Source organism: Euwallacea fornicatus, chromosome 7, assembly GCF_040115645.1.
Source record: "Euwallacea fornicatus isolate EFF26 chromosome 7, ASM4011564v1, whole genome shotgun sequence".
In the NCBI taxonomy this organism is placed as follows: domain Eukaryota; kingdom Metazoa; phylum Arthropoda; class Insecta; order Coleoptera; family Curculionidae; genus Euwallacea; species Euwallacea fornicatus.
Genome location: NC_089547.1, coordinates 440,034 through 456,366, shown reverse-complemented (window position 1 = coordinate 456,366; position 16,333 = coordinate 440,034). Strand labels below are relative to the sequence as shown.

Sequence of the window (16,333 nt, the reverse complement as noted above, 5' to 3'; positions counted from 1 at the left end):
GTTTGCATTGGCACATTCGGAGACGTAAAATTTACCGCAGAAGAAGTTGTGCATTTTCATTTTTTGAAAAAGTACGTGTAGTTATATAACTAGGACATAACAATCATTAAATGCTAAGTATATAACAGAATCAAGAGCACCATTATAGCGAACAATCTGAAGATACGACACCTGTAAGAAATTTGGTAATTATATACTTCTACTTTTTGACAACTATCTATCGGGTACATTTCAAATTGTTTTTACTTAATTTTCACATTCTAAAGTGCCTCTAATTTATGAAATTATCAGTTTTAAAGAATAATTAACGGTTCTTTCCTATAGGAATATTTCAAGATGGGCCACCTCAAAAAAATCAAGGAAGAAGAGATTCTTAATGTCACTATATGAAAAAATCATACTTCTGTATATAGGAAAATTTATCTGTGAACGTTTTAGAAAATGTTGCTCTAAACAGCGTTTATAATGCTTAAATGCTATCTGTGTGGTGGAATCAAAAGCTCCAAGGAAAATCTGAAGCTATGAAATCTACGAAATACACCAACGTGTATTTTTAGCCATAAGCAAAATAATTCTTGCATGTATCGGCAAAATTTTCATTAACTTATGCAGTTTTTAAACTGTGAATCCCTTCTGCGATTCATGAAATTGCTAGATATAACGAAGAGCGAAGACCATCTCCACATTATAAGGAAATCCGAAGACGTCAGACCTACGGAGGTATTAACTATCTTGTGTTTTTAGTATGTGATAGAACAATTTCTGTATATAGCCAAATGTTTTCTTTTGATTTTCAGCAAAGTTCGATTTGTGCTTTGTCAAATGGCCATCTATATCAAACATGGACATAGATGCATAAAGCCAACAACCTTTCGAAGCGCAGCTAAGGTATGTGGTGACCAAACAATTTCAAGAAAACAAGTAATGTAAAGAGAGATAAATCAAGTAAACAGTAACTGTCGTATCGTGTGCAACTGACAAAATAATAATAATAATAATAAAGGTCCAATAATAAAGGCGTTTATGATTAATTGTTTGTCAGTTTCTCGAATTTATGCGAGCATTCGTGTTTCAATTGATGAAAGTTGTCCCTGTGTAGCCGTAATAATTAAAGTATCCTTTGGTTTCAGCAGCCTTTTGTCAAAAAGGTAATGCATTTCGGAACCCTTGATTATTCGTTGGCGCCGCCACTGAACGTCATACTGCACTGTTACCACTTTGTTCCTGTCTTCGTAAAAGAGCAAATAGCAGCTTTCATCCAATAATTTGAAGCCTATTGAGAGGACAAGGGGCCCATACTTCTATGGAAAACGTAGGTAAGTGTTATTTTTAAACATCTTTAAGATATTATGCACTATATTTTTGTGTTTTTAACGCAAAGCTGTAGCATAGAATTTGCGTCTGTCACATTTTGTACAAGAAAAAAGCATAGCAAAACGATGTAACTAAGCGGGTCACTTTGTGTTCAGTTGTTTTAGTATTTGTAATTTTTGGACGTGCGTATAAAAAAAAGTGTGTGTTTCATTTTGGATTTTGTGGTAAAAAATTAAATTATCGGCTTAGGTTACTTGGAAATACTGACTGCCCTCGACGTCACAGTAAGGTGATGACGTGCATCAATATTTGTTCCGGGCCTTTACAGGGTGAGTCTTAAGTAATGGGACACAGAGCAACGATGGATTTATGACATAAAAACAATGCAATATAGCTAAATTTATGTTATACCAAAAGTTGATAATAACTGAGATACAGGGTGCCAAAGTTGAAAAATGAAATCAAATTTTCTTTAATATCTCTGGAACAGTTCGGGCTAATTTCACGAAATTTCTTATATAGGGGTTTTTGGAGATGATCAATTCAAATTTATCGACGATTTCGGTGTATCTTCTAGAGGGTGCCACAATCGACAATTAGGAGTCATTTAAACCATTTAAACTTTTTTGTGCCACGGCGTATGTCATTTTGTCCTCATAAAATTTGTTCCCCTACCTTTTCTAGTTAAAAAAGTTATACCTTATTGGTGTCGCTAGGAGCAACGGTTTTCGAGAAATTCAATTAAATAACTTATATTCCCATTTTTTCTACTTGTTGACATGTAATAATATAATTTTTTTGTATTGTTAAAAAAGCACAAAGATTATATGAAAACAATTTAATACCGTAGTTGGTCTTCTATTGATATATTTATTTAAGCTCCAAACGAATATTTTAACAATAACTAAAAAAATTAGAAATTAAACATATCTTCCTGTGACAATAAATGTTCGACGTGTCCACCATTTACTTGGATACATTTTGCAATTATTTTACAGAACGACCTCTTTATTTTAAATAGCAATTGTTCATTTCGAAATAATGTAGCTGCATTTTGAATTTTGTTTAATAATTTTTCAGGTGTATTTTGGTAAATGGAAGATTTCATGTAACCCCATACACAAAAGTCCATAGGATTGAAGTTGGGACTCCGTGGGGGCCAGGGTATTTCAAATCCACGTCCTATACAACGATTGGCAAAACTTGTACTTAAGAAATCCCTTACTGGACGAGAAAAATGTGCGGGTGCGCCATCTTGCATAAAAATCATTACTTGCCTTAAATTCAGAGGCACATCATCAAGAAGGTTCCCTAGTTCATTTTGGAGGAACTCTAAGTACAGAGGACCATTCAATTTGGGTGGTAATACATAGGGTCCTACGAAATAGTCGTCAATAATCCCGCACCAAACATTTATTGTAAATTCGTGCTGAAAGTGGCGTTCAGTAGTTAGGTGAGGGTTTTCTGTATCCCATGCATGTTTGTTACGGTGGTTAATTATACCTCGATAGGTAAAAGTTGCCTCATCCGTAAAGAGGACCTTATTTTAAAACAGTGGATCTTCGTTCTGGCACATCCGAAAGAAGTTACAAAATTGCAATCTCGCTTGAAGATCGACTTTACATAAGTTTTGCACCGGCGTAAAATGGTACGGATACAGTTTCTCTTCATGAAAAAATTCGCACTACTGATTTTTGACTTACTCCTGCACGTGCTACCATACGCCTTGTACTTATTTCTGGGTTATCAACAACGCCTTCTAGAATTTCTTCTTCTTGCTCTGGTGTAATCATTTTCGGGCATCCAACGGTTTTTTTATGTTGAAATGAGCCGGTCTCACCCAATCGATCGTAAATTCTTTTAAACGTTTTAAAATTTGGTTGTTGGCGATTTGAGTACATTTCGAAATAACGTTGACAAGCTTGACGCCCGTTATAATTTTCTTGAGCGTATACACACACCATATCTCTCATTTCAACATTAGAATAATTATTATGTCTCGGCATTTTAATTAAATTGTAAATTGTTTTGTAATTGTTTTCATGTAATCTTTGTGCTTTTTTAACAATACAAAAAAATTATGTTATTACATGTCAACAAGTAGAAAAAATGGGAATTTAAGTTATTTAATTGAATTTCTCGAAAACCGTTGCTCCTAGCGACACCAATAAGGTATAACTTTTTTAACTAGAAAAGGTAGGGGAACAAATTTTATGAGGACAAAATGACATACGCCGTGGCACAAAAAAGTGTAAATGGTTTAAATGACTCCTAATTGTCGATTGTGGCACCCTCTAGAAGATACACCGAAATCGTCGATAAATTTGAATTGATCATCTCCAAAAACCCCTATATAAGAAATTTCGTGAAATTAGCCCGAACTGTTCCAGAGATATTAAAGAAAATTTGATTTCATTTTTCAACTTTGGCACCCTGTATCTCAGTTATTATTAACTTTTGGTATAACATAAATTTAGCTATATTGCATTGTTTTTATGTCATAAATCCATCGTTGCTCTGTGTCCCATTACTTAAGACTCACCCTGTATACACTGGCCCGCAATAGTCTTGGTACCCTTCTATCAAACGTAGATTATTGCCTATTTCTTTTTAACAACTAGTATAATTATCGGCATGTTAAGAAAAAAATACATTTTCGTCCGGCGGGCAAAATACAACCTCGCAAAAGTCCTGGTACCTATAACAGAATAAAGGTATATTTATGGTACATATAATTATTAGTACCCTGTTGGGTACCCCTTTAATTTTATAACTTGTAATAGCTTATTTGGCGTTGAATGAACAAGTTTTTTTGTTATATCAGCGGTTATCTTAGGCCACTCCTCCAAAATAATCCATTTTAGACATTCTTTATTTTGAATATGGTGCTGACGAATTTTAGACACTAAAACACTCCATAAATGTTTAATCGGGTTTAAGTCTGGACTCTGAGGAGGTGTTTCCAACAAATGAAGGGTATTATTATATATGAGCCACTGACGTACATTGCAGGCCTTATGTTTGGTGTCGTTGTCTTGCTGGAAGTAAACATCCTCAGCAAGCCCTAACTTTTGGGCACTTTGCTTTAAGATTTGTCTTTAAAATGTTGAGATACATTTTATGATCCATGATTCCCTCTGTTATATAAATATTACCCACTCCAGCTGCTGACATACAACCCCAAACCATGATACCGCCACCTCCATGTTTCATGGTTTTAATAGTGTTGCTGGGACTCAATGCCGTATTTGACTTTCGCCACACTTTTATGCATCCATCAGATCCAAAAACATTAAATCGACTTTCGTGTGACCAAATCACTTTATCCCAGAAGTGAGGAGATGAATTTTTGTACTCCTGAGCAAATTCCAATCTCTTCAACCTATTCTGCTTACTAACATATGGCTTCTTGCGAGAAGTACGACTTTTAAAACCATCTCGATGTAATACTCGACGAACTGTGTCTCCATGCACTATCTTTCCATATTGTTGCTGCAACTCAGCAGCAATTTTTGGAGCACTTTGTTTGGGGTTCTTTTTGACTTCCATGAGTATCCATCTTTCCTCTCGTTGCGTTAACTTCCGTGGGCGGCCCGTTCGAACTTTATTTTGAATTCTTCCTTCAGTATTATGTCGATTAATAACTTTTTGAATTGTGGATTTACTTCTTTTCAAAATATTTACAATTTCAGTATAGGATTTTCCTTCTTTATGCAAATTTATTGCAATTTTGCGTTCACTAATATTTAATTCTGTTCGTGCCATTTTAAAGTTAACGGAAGTAAACTTAAACTGATAACAAATTTGATTTCAATATACTATGTACATATTTAGACCTACCTTGGCTGTTCTTTCTTTTTTTTTGCAATATCATCAAAAATAAAAATAAACATTGTTTAGGTCAGGGGCTTCCTGAGTTCCTGCCTAACAGTAGTGACTGCCTCACTAGGCACCCGCAGAGGAATCCAAATACGCTGGCGAGGTTTCTTTGTTGATTCGAAGGACCAGACGGGCTACCATCATAAAGTAATGGGGTTCCAAAGGTTCGAGAAATTATATAAACTCGGTTACACAAATTACATTAAATTTAATCACAGACTAGTTGAATTACAGGGTGAGTTGTGACTAACTTATTAACAATAATGCCCGTGTATGGGGTTATATGGCAACGAGAGCTAGAGAAGTTTGCTGCTTTCGCGACGGGGTGAAAAACGGTTCTGCCCTTTGCTCCAAGAGGAGTTCGTGCCCCTTCCCGAAAAGACGCAGGTTCCCGAATTTGGGTTCCCACGATTTCATGAGAAAGTCGCCACCTTGACGCTTTCACACCATTACCTTACCGCTAACACCCTCTGGTTTATGTCCACTTGCGCGTTTGTTGCCACATTTCATCCTAATTTACTGCTGCCCTTAATGTGTTTGGGCAATTTGCACTTCATAAATCAGGGTGGATGTGCACTAGATGAGAGGTGATTAGCGCGGTACCCATGGTTTGGCACCCAGTGGTATGTCGAGCTTTTGTTTCTGGTTTCTCTCTTTACCAGATTTATTACCCAGATGTTAGGGCAATACGTGAGAGCGATCTTTATGTTGGAGTTTTTCCAACAAACATACTTTTACGCATACCAAGACTTTTGCGAGGTTGTATTTTGCCCGCCGGACGAAAATGTATTTTTTTCTTAACATGCCGATAATTATATCTTTAATTAGTTACATTATTTAATGTAGCAGAAGTGTATGAATTAATATGTAAAGTGTAAATAAAAATTATACTAGTTGTTAAAAAGAAATAGTCAATAATATACGTTTGATAGAAGGGCACCAAGACTATTGCGGACCAGTGTACATACAGTATCGGACAAAATTAGAGCAAATTTAGAAATTTAATTTTAAATTGATATTGTTTCTTTAAAAATAAGATGTGTTATTATCAGTAATATGTTTACAGCCTATTATAATTTACACCTGAAACTCAATGTTTAAAAAGCACATTTTAGAGGAGAAGGAAAAAGAAAACCTTTTACCACTACAATTGGAGCGATAAAATTAACGCAACTTGAAAATTATTTGAATGAATATTATATTTAGAACAATTTTCTGTGTATTACCATTAATATTTAGTCCAATACCCCTTGTTTTGAAGAACTAGCTCACACCTTTTTGGCATTGAAGAAATTAAATTTGAAATGATGTCAGGGTCAATAGACTTCCAGGCGTTCTCTATTTCTTCAAATAAATTATCCTGATTGGTAATATTTTTTCCTGGGATTTTGTTATCTATGATCTCTCAAAGGCTCTCAATGGGATTTAAGTCCGGAGATTGGGCTGGCCATTTCATTGCCTCGACTTTCTTTCCCACGAACCAAGCTTTTACTATTTTCGCAGTATGCTTAGCATCGTTGTCGTGTTGGTAGACAAACTTAAGAGGCATTTCCCATTCGGCATATGGATACATAACATTCTCTAGTATACTGATACTCAAATCTATGCATTTTGTCCTTAATCCTATAAAGTGGACCAGTTCCGTAAGCAGACAAACAACCCCAAACCATAATATTTCCTCTTCCATGTTTAATGGTAGTTTTTACGTACTTTGGATTAAGTCTTTGGCCATTTGGGCAACGTACCCATTGAGCTCCATCACTTCCGTAGATGCAAAACTTGGATTCATCGGAAAATAATACTTTCTTCCACTGTTGAGGAGTCCAATCTCGGTGGTAGGTGGCGAACAACATCCTGGCCTCTCTATTTTTTAGTGAAAGATGTGGTTTTTTGGCAGGTTTCCTTCCTTTTAAACCACGTTCTGTTAATCGACGTTGAACTGTTCTAGAAGAAACACTAACTTCTCCTGGTTGTGTAATAATCTGGCGAGCTGACATTTCAGGGTTTTTTTTACTTAGCCTTATAAGACGCCTGTCTAACTTCTCTGTCGTTTTTCTTTTCCGACCACCTCGTTTTAAATTCGTTACGTCACCACGGTCAGTGAATCTCCTGATAGTTTTTGATACAACATCTTTTTTTATGCCAAAAACTTCCGATATAAGTTTTTGCGATTTCCCACTCTCATATGCACTAATAATTTTTTGTTTTAGATCAACTGAATAGTGAACACCACGAGGCATAATCGTAGATATTAGTTGTTTAAAAGACCACAGGAAAGTCAGAAATACAAAATATTTAAACATTGGTTGCTCTTATTTTGTCGCAAAGAATTTTAGATGAAAACGATTTTTTAATTTTTTTATTCCCAACAACAATTTAAACTATTTATAGCAAATGTATTTTATACCAACTACCTTAAGCTGAATATTTATGATAAAATATTTCATTATTTTTTAGAGAACTTAAATTTAAAAGAATATTTCAAAAGTTGCTCTAATTTTGTCCGATACTGCAGGTGTGCATTTATGGAAGTTTTTGTCTATTTTTTCATTCATATTACTGTTGATAATCATCATTATTGTGTTTATAAAACCAGTGCCAGTAGCATAGGCAGAAGAACCTATGCATTTTTGAATACAGCTGATAGCTGAGTGAAATGTAGGGTCAATCACAAATTTTTAGTATGTTTCAAACATCAGTGCAACTATTCACACACAAGTAACTCATCCTGTGAATTAGCATTTTATATTTATTGACGTTAAAATTGAAAATAGAGATGTTTCTTTGCATCATTATTAACGCTACTTAAAACTGCTGTAAGTACATCTGATAGGTGTATAAAATTAACATAATAGTTTGTAAGAGTTGATGATGAATTATTATTTAAAACTTAATCTGCATATTTTTTCATTTCATAGAAATCTTCATCATAGTTCTAGTCGCTTCTTTGCTTTTTAAAGGGCTTTTTAAAGCGTTGAAAACTTAAAGATCTTGATGAAATAAAATCCATAAATTTGCCGGACCAATGAGCATCACATTCCTTTCAACAAATTAAGCTGATTTCATAATTCTTGATCAACTTCTGAAATTTTAATGAAAAAACCCGACTTCCCACGAATTTTCTTTATTATCAGAGTTTTTTGAGTCAGATATCTCAGCACAGCGCAATTAAATTTACACCGAATTAATACGAACTAATAATTATTCCAATTCAGTAACAAATGTTGCTTTTACAGCAATTCACTGAAATTGACAGGAACCAAAGGATCCGTCCACCAATTACTACTCATGAAACGAAACGAAATTATGCACATTATTTATAATTTAGAAATACCTGCGATATAACAAGAGTTTACCATTGTACCATCACTACATTAGCGATGAATTAATGCAACTACTTTTTTTCCTAGACATAAAAGCGGTATTTTACATGCATGTTCAGAGGTAAATAATGATGCAGTTATAATCCTTTTCAAAGAAAATAAGCCTATGTGAAAAACTGTCTGCAATTCTTGTAAAAGTGACAACTTTCTGTAAGCTTTAACGTCGCAAAATTCATTTTTCAACTAAAACTATGTTTCATTCATAGATCCGGTCGGAATATCTGTTACTCCAAAACGAGGGGAAGTATGAGATCAGGAAGATATTGCTGTGGAGTTGTGTGTTTCTGTATAGATATTCAAAATCTACACAAATGATATTATTAATTATGAATTGCCTGATAAATAATAAGTTTAGTTTGTATTATTCGGAAATTAGAATCTTGGTTTCTGATGCTTGCTCATCGATTCGCATGGTCGGCCGAAGAATTAATGCCTTTTTTGTTACATATATAACATGTTATTCCAAAGATGTTGACATTTTTGAAAGGTTTACAGTATTGTTTTCTAAACAAGAAAATGGTTTGCTCATCCTTGAAATCAACTTCCATGTCTTGATGGGGCAAACATTAATCTCAGAATTAAAAAATTTAACTGAATGTGCATATTCCCTGACAAATCATAAGGAAACAAAAAAGTTAAAGTAAATCGTTATTTTCTTTAAATTAAAATGTTACGAATAATTATGGACTAATGCAATTACTTTAACTTGTGCTTTAATAAAGCGGCATTCCGTAATTGAACTAGGGAACATATTTGATAATAAACAAGATAAGAGAATTGAAGGACGTGTAGTCTCATCCCTTATTGCGACACATGTATGTACATACGTAAAAGAAGTTTTGCATGCTTTGTAGCATTGTTAGGAAAGAACGTATTAAGTGACAAGCGAGGAGAAGAGGTCCTACCACAAGAACATGTAATATTGCGCATGCGCCGCAGGCGGGGGCGTTAACCATTTCAGTGCTTGCCGTTGTTGGTCTTGTTTGCTGCGTTTAGATTGCGAAGGTGTGTATTGGGTTTCGACCTCTACAGAATGGCCGACCAGATCTCCAATGGACGGTCTGTGTTACTGTAGCTAAGAAAAACCAATTTCAATAAAATGAGGAATTTAGTATTTGTAAGTATTTCTTTTTAGAATTACATTTTTAAGTTTTTTCTTATTGCACGATATGCTTTATATATAATATAAGGATAATAATTTTTAAATATTCACTTTATACAGAAATCAAGAGTCCCATTTTAGAGAAGAATCTGAAAATCCGACACCTGCAGAATGCGTGTATACTTGCAAGAAACGTGTATTTCTAATTTTTGACAGGCACCTGCCAGTTACATTTTATACAGATTTTGTTTAATTTTAAAAGTAAACTCTATAATTCATAAAATTACTAATTTGAACGAGGAGCTATCACCTCTTTGCTAAAGGAATATCTGAATATGAGAAACTTATACAAGATGAAGCAAGAAGCTACTTTTCTTTCCAACTTTTGAAAAATTAAATTTTGCATGTAGATAGTTTTTGAGACGTTAAATCAAATTAGGAAACTACACATTGTTCATAATCTTTAAATGATAACTTTATTGAGAAAATAGAACTCCATTTTAAAGAAGCATCCGAAGCTACGAAGACTACAGAAGAATGGGACATATGTATTTGCATTTACAACTGTTAATAACTTAATTCTTACATGTATGGGTAACAATTTTGATAAGTTTTAGCAGTTATTGAAAATATAAACTCTGTCTAAAATACATAAAATTTCAAGATTTAACTAATATTTAAATTTGTATTAGGAGTTTTGAAAGTGCAAAATCTACAGCAGAAGAAATTGAACATTTCCATTTTATGAAAAAGTAAATGTAGTGTATAAATACAATATATGGCTATATAAGCATAATAATTTTTAAATGTTAACTTGAAATGAAGAGAAGTCAAGAGTTTCACTCTAAAAAATAATCTAAAAATATATGTACAAAAGATTAAATCAACTGGCATTTGTACTTTTTGAACAAGCGTCTGGTGGCTGCACTTCAAACGGCTTTGATTTATTTTCAAATTCTAAAGTTCCTCCACAATTTTTAAAATTACTCGCTTTTAATATGATACTAATCGCTCTTTCCTATAGAAACATCTGGAGATTGCAGAAAAAATAAAGTTTTGTATGTAGAAAAATTTGCGATGGACGTTTGAGTAAATTGATATGTTCGAAATTTCATTAATAATCTTAAATTGCTCATTTTATGGAAGAATCAGGAGCTCCATTCCAGAAATTTACAGAAGAATAGACAAACTTGAATTTATATATAATTTATTATTTATAATAAATTAATTCTTGAATGTGTCAACAAAATTTCCAATAACTTTAATTTAATTTTAATTCTAACCTTCATTTGTATTTTATGAAATTCCTAAATTTAAGAAAAAATTTACAAGTGATTTCTATAGTGAAAACTGAAGATTTGAGATCCACAGCAGGAGAAGAAGCAACTTTCCACTTTCAATTTATTAGAAAGTAAGTTTTGCATGTAGACATTTTTTGAGATGTTTAAGCAAATTAGTACGTTGTATACAACGTACAATGGGGCATTGCAGAGAAGATTGTGAAACTGCGAGATCTACAGAAGATTAAATAATCTGACATTTCTACATTTTAACAGGCATATGCTGGTTCCATTTCAAACAGCTTTTATTCCATATTCAGACTTTAAACTTAATCTATAATTCATGAAGTTCTTAACTTTAACGAGGAAGTATAAGCTGTTTCTTCTAAGAATGTCTGAAAATAGAAGACCTACAAAACATGAAGCAAAAAGAAACTTTTCACTATAATTTATGAAAAATTAAGTTTTATAATGTATACAGACAATTTTTTAGACGTTTTAACAAATTAGAAAGCTTTACACATTGCCCATAATCTTTGAATGCTAACTGTGTTGTGGAATGAAGGAATCCATTCTAAAGAAAAATTTAAAGCTGGAATATTTATTGAAGAATCAACAGAAGTGTATTTCCAATAAAAGAAAAACGATTTCTTCATATGTAGACGACATTTCCAATAACTTTAATTGAAGTTTAGTACTCTAAGCACTCTTTGTATTTCATGAAGTTACTGCATTCAAGAAATAATTAACAGCTCCTAGTTATAATGAAATTTGAAGATTTGAGATCTACAGACGAAGAAGTAATTTTATATTTTCATTTTATGATAAAGTAAGTTGTGTATATACGATTTTTTTCCCAATGGCTTTGAAAAAAATTTAGATGCTAGATACTAGGTGGAGTACCATTTATATTCTTTAAATACTTACTTTATAGAGGAATCAAAAAGTCTGGTCTGAAGAAAGAAACTGAAGCTGTGAAATTTACAAAAGAGTAGACAAGTTCATATTTCTAATTTTTAACAAATTATTATTTGATCATTATTATTTTATATTAATATTGCAAATTATTCTTGCATGTGTCTGCAGTATTTTCAATTAGTTTTATGTAAGTTTTAAACTCTAACCTCCCTTTCTATAATTACTGAAATTCCCAATTTTAACGAAGATTTACCAGCGACAATATCAGACAGATAGAGGAAGAAACAACTTTACATTTCTAATTTGTAAAAGAATAACTTCTGTATATAACCATTTTGATTCTTTTGATTTGTTAGCAGATTTCGATTCAGGCGATGTAAAACGGGCCTCTAGAGCAACCATGGACTGAATATTCAGAAGCCAACAGCCTTTTGAACTATAGTTAAGGTACGTGGTGACTAAACAATTTCAAGAAAACGATTAATTTACATGAATAATGAGACAAATCGAGCAATGAGCAATTGTCATGTTGTACGCAACCAACAAAAACTTGTGCAATAATAAAAGTTTTATTACTAATTTTTTGTCAGTAGCTAAAATTAGTAAAAGTTGTCGCTGTGTAGCCATAATAATTAAAGTTTTTTTGTTTCCATCAGCCTTCAGTCGTAAAAGTAATTTATTTCGGAACCCGTTGCGTCTATCCTTTGGTACCGCCACTGAACGTCATACTATTAATTACGGCTTTGATCCAATAATTTGAAGACTCTTGAGGAGACAAAAAAATCCTTACTTCTGTGGGAGACATAGGTAAGTGTTATTTATATACATCTTTGAGATATGTACTATATGTGTTCTTAACATATATCTGCAGCATCGAATTTGGGTCTGTCGTCACGTGTTGTGCAAGAAGGCGTTTCAAAACAAGGTTATCAGTCTTTCTACTTAGGGTTCTGGAGAATTGCTGTTCGTGATGCAATTTTTAGCCAAGTTCCACAAAAAAGGTATGTATTTTGTTCTTGATTTCATCCTCTAAAATTAAAATATTGGTCTGGATTACTTACGGACATTACGTGTTCTCTACGTCACAGCAAAATAAAGTGTAGACATTACTCCTTACAATCTGTAAAATTCATGGATTTACTAACTGTAACGAGAAATTAACAACTCTTTGCTATAGGAATGCCTAAAGATGGGAGACCTACAGGATATGAAGCAAGAAGCAAATTCTTATCTTAATTTATGAAAAATTAACTTCTTCATGTTTTTGAGATATTTAAGTGAATTAAAACGCTCTACATACTGTTCATAAGCGTGAAATGCTAACTTTAGGAATTGAGAACTTAATTTTCAAGTAAAATCTGAAGGTACTAGATCCGCAAAAGAATAGACAGAATTGCATTTCTAGTTTTAAAGAAATTATTTTTTGCACGTATAGACAATATTTCCAATAAATTTGATTCAATTTTGAAAATATAGACCCTCTTTATAATTCATGAAATTATCAAGTTTAACGAACAATTAACAGCTTTTTTATAAGGAAGACTGAAGATTTGAGATATACAAAACAAGAAGTAAGTTTTTATTTCTATTTTGTTAAAAAATAAGTTATATATATATAGAAAACTTTCTCCCCTGGCTTTTGAGCAAATCGACATACTCTCAACAGCGTTTATAGTCTTTAAGTGCCAACTTTATAGAAGAAACAAGAAATCTAATCTAGAAGAGACCCTGAAACTGCCAAATCTACAGAAGAATGAACAGAGTTATATTTCCAATTGTTAACAAAATAATTCTTGCATGTGTAGATAACAACTTTTTTGCAATTTTGTAACTCGAAATTCTGATTATAATTCATCAAATAAATAACTTTAATGAGAAATTAACAGCTCTTTGCTGCAGAAATATCCGAAAATTCTACAAAAGAAGAATCAAGAAGCAACTTTTCATTCCAATTTATGAAAATTTAAGTTCTACATGCACCTCATCGAGATTTCTCAATTCCTGTTCCGTTTGGAAGTGTAACATGCGACAAGGGGTATATATGATTGATTGAAGTTCTGCCGATTGTCCTATGTAGACAGGCCGTTAATAACTAATCTTTATTTGAATTTAACTTAATGATTAACCAAAACCCTATGGGGATATCGTATACATTTTTGAGGATTGTTACCTTTTAATATTTTTCAGTTAAACGAAATTTTTGACATAATTTAATTTTATTCCAATTATATACAGGCTGTTTAATATTTTAATCCAAAAAACCTTAATTACATAATATACGTTTGAAAAGAACCCTAGTTCGTTACAAAAACCATAATTCAACTCAACGATAATTTGTTTCATTAACATGCTGGCTTTAAATAGAAAGATGCATTCACTATTGCTCTTGTTTTTATTTACTGACATTTGTCCAATCCCAACAAATACAGTTTTATAAATTTATGTATTACAAACATTAATATTTTATATTCTTATTTCTCTATATATCTTTTCTAATCTAATGAGGAGACCAAAGTTAATCTTGTATTGATTCGAGTTTTTACTTGTGGCGACCTCTATGAATCAGGTGTGCAATATGGCAATGTTGCAAAGGTATGCAGGTTTCTTCTTTGTCTGAAACTTTAGTTTCAGCTATTCACGCCTAGATGTCGCAACAGAAAATTTTAAAAGATCTTTAGTTATTTGTTGTTGGAGGTCGCAGTGAACTAACTGATAAACACGCCATCTGCACCTTACCGAAATATAAAAATCGATATAACTGTTTTTACATATGTTGATGGGTTTGTCACCCATGTTAGGGGCCCAAACGGAGGGACTAACTCAATTGTCCCTAGCACTGAATGAACGGAGTGAGAAATATAACGTACGCCACATGTATTCCCATACGAAGCCATTTCTATGCTGCTCGTAATGAGAATTAATTTAAATTTACAATGTAAAACTTAACAAAAATTCAAAAGTAATTTATGAAAAATAATTTTAGAAACCTAAATAACAAAGAATTTGAGAATCTACTTCAATAGAGTGTCCCAAAAAAATGGTGCTGCAAAAAAAAGCTTTTTAAATTGAAATTTTGTCGTTAGTATTATTATTTTTATTATCTTATTAATGTGCCTCCGAGCCCTTGGTAAAAGATAAATATTACTTTAAGGTAATGTTAAATGGGGAAATTGTGAAACTTTTTAGGTATGGGAATATAATTCAAGTTTGAAAGGAAATTTAATTTGTATTTTAGCGCATTGGCTAATGTACAGAGTATTCGATTTAAGCAAATGTACTTGAAGTAAGTTTAATGTTTCACCGTAAAACTATTAATTCTTATTTTATAAATTTATGTCACGTTATAATAAAGGTTTTATCACGGTTTTATTTTAAGCAAGAAAAGAAGGAAATTCATTAATATGTTGAAAACGGCTAGAAATAGGTATGACTTATTTTATTGCCCGGGCATTCAGCCTAAGCCGTAAAAGCGTTATTTTACAGCATAAAAATTAAATATGGGGCTTTGCTGCTTAATTTTTAGCATGAATATATACAGTTGTGGTCAAAATAATAAGAGTGGTAGTGTTGAATTTCAATATATTATCGCCAAATATTTAATAAATAAATTACATACTTTGTAATGTATCACCAATATAGAGTAACGTGTACTCATGAAAAAAAATGAAAAAAAAAATAGAAATTATTCAAAACCACAAACTTTACAATATTTATTAAAAAAAATATTAAATTTTTCTTGGCCAATAAAATAAGAGTATACACTTCTTTTGAGAAAAAAAATTGTAAACATGAACTTTCAACAAAAAAAAAACAAATATACTTTAGTATTTCGTAACGTGTCCCTTTTGCTTAATTAGGGCGGTGCATCGCTCGGGCATAGAATCAATTAGAGCTTTTGACAAAGCTCTACCGGTGTGGCGTATCAGATTTTTTGAATCTTTTCCCACAAAAGCCTTTTATTCGAAGTTTTTTTATCTGCAAGTTGTTCTTTTAAATACTTCCATAGGTTTTCAATTGGTTTCATGTCAGGTAATTGCGACGGCCAGGGCAACACTTCAATTTTATTTGTTACGAACCACTGTTTCACAACTTTGGCGGTATGTTTCGGGTCGTTATCGTGTTGATAGATCCAATTTAAGGGCATATTAATTTCGGCGTAGGGAAGCATAACAGTTTCCAGTATATCCATATAAATTTCTTTAGTCATGTTTTCTTTAATCAGATATAGCGGACCTACACCATTCTAAGAAAAGCAGCCCCACAATTTGACGTTTCCTCCACCATGTTTCACAGTTGGTAAGGTATTCCGAGAATTTAGTTCTTCATTTTTACATCGTCTAAAATACCGTTTTCCATCGGATCCAAACAAATTTATTTTGGTTTCATCACTAAATAAAATGTTTTTCCAGTTACGATTGTAATTCTCATTTAAGTTGGATTTAGCAAATTCTAATCTT

General features: G+C 32.5%; 1 long non-coding RNA gene and 1 pseudogene across 2 annotated transcripts; one reads left to right on the top strand and one right to left on the bottom strand.

The window, feature by feature from the left end:
- The first annotated feature begins 795 nt into the window (after positions 1-795).
- On the top strand, positions 796-14,256 carry LOC136340068 (uncharacterized). Of its 2 annotated transcripts, XR_010732252.1 has the most exons (6): positions 796-888; positions 1,134-1,316; positions 9,431-12,323; positions 12,533-12,683; positions 12,748-12,877; positions 13,054-14,256. It is a non-coding gene; the product is annotated as an uncharacterized lncRNA (long non-coding RNA). The 2 variants fall into 2 exon arrangements; XR_010732251.1 differs by lacking the exons at positions 796-888; positions 1,134-1,316 and having other exon boundaries at positions 8,009-12,323.
- LOC136340350 (uncharacterized) lies at positions 2,419-3,341 on the bottom strand (annotated as a pseudogene).
- Positions 14,257-16,333: the final 2,077 nt, after the last annotated feature.